Here is a 220-nt window from a genome sequence, read left to right as displayed (position 1 = left end):
CGAACTAAGGAAGAAAGGAAGACGAGACAGGTGAGACAGCGATGGTATGGGGGGGGGGGGGTTGATAACGCACGCAAAGAGGATGTTACGTACATGAATGAAATCTTGGCATTAATTAGTAACTTGCATGAGCGGTTTTGCGACGGAAAACGGCGAAGTGTCAGATATTTCTGTACTAAAAACGGAAAAATAAATTTGGCAGTTGACTGAATATTTAGTA

Source organism: Penaeus monodon, chromosome 33 (assembly GCF_015228065.2).
Source record: "Penaeus monodon isolate SGIC_2016 chromosome 33, NSTDA_Pmon_1, whole genome shotgun sequence".
Taxonomy (NCBI): Eukaryota; Metazoa; Arthropoda; class Malacostraca; order Decapoda; family Penaeidae; genus Penaeus; species Penaeus monodon.
This window is presented reverse-complemented; position numbering follows the sequence as displayed.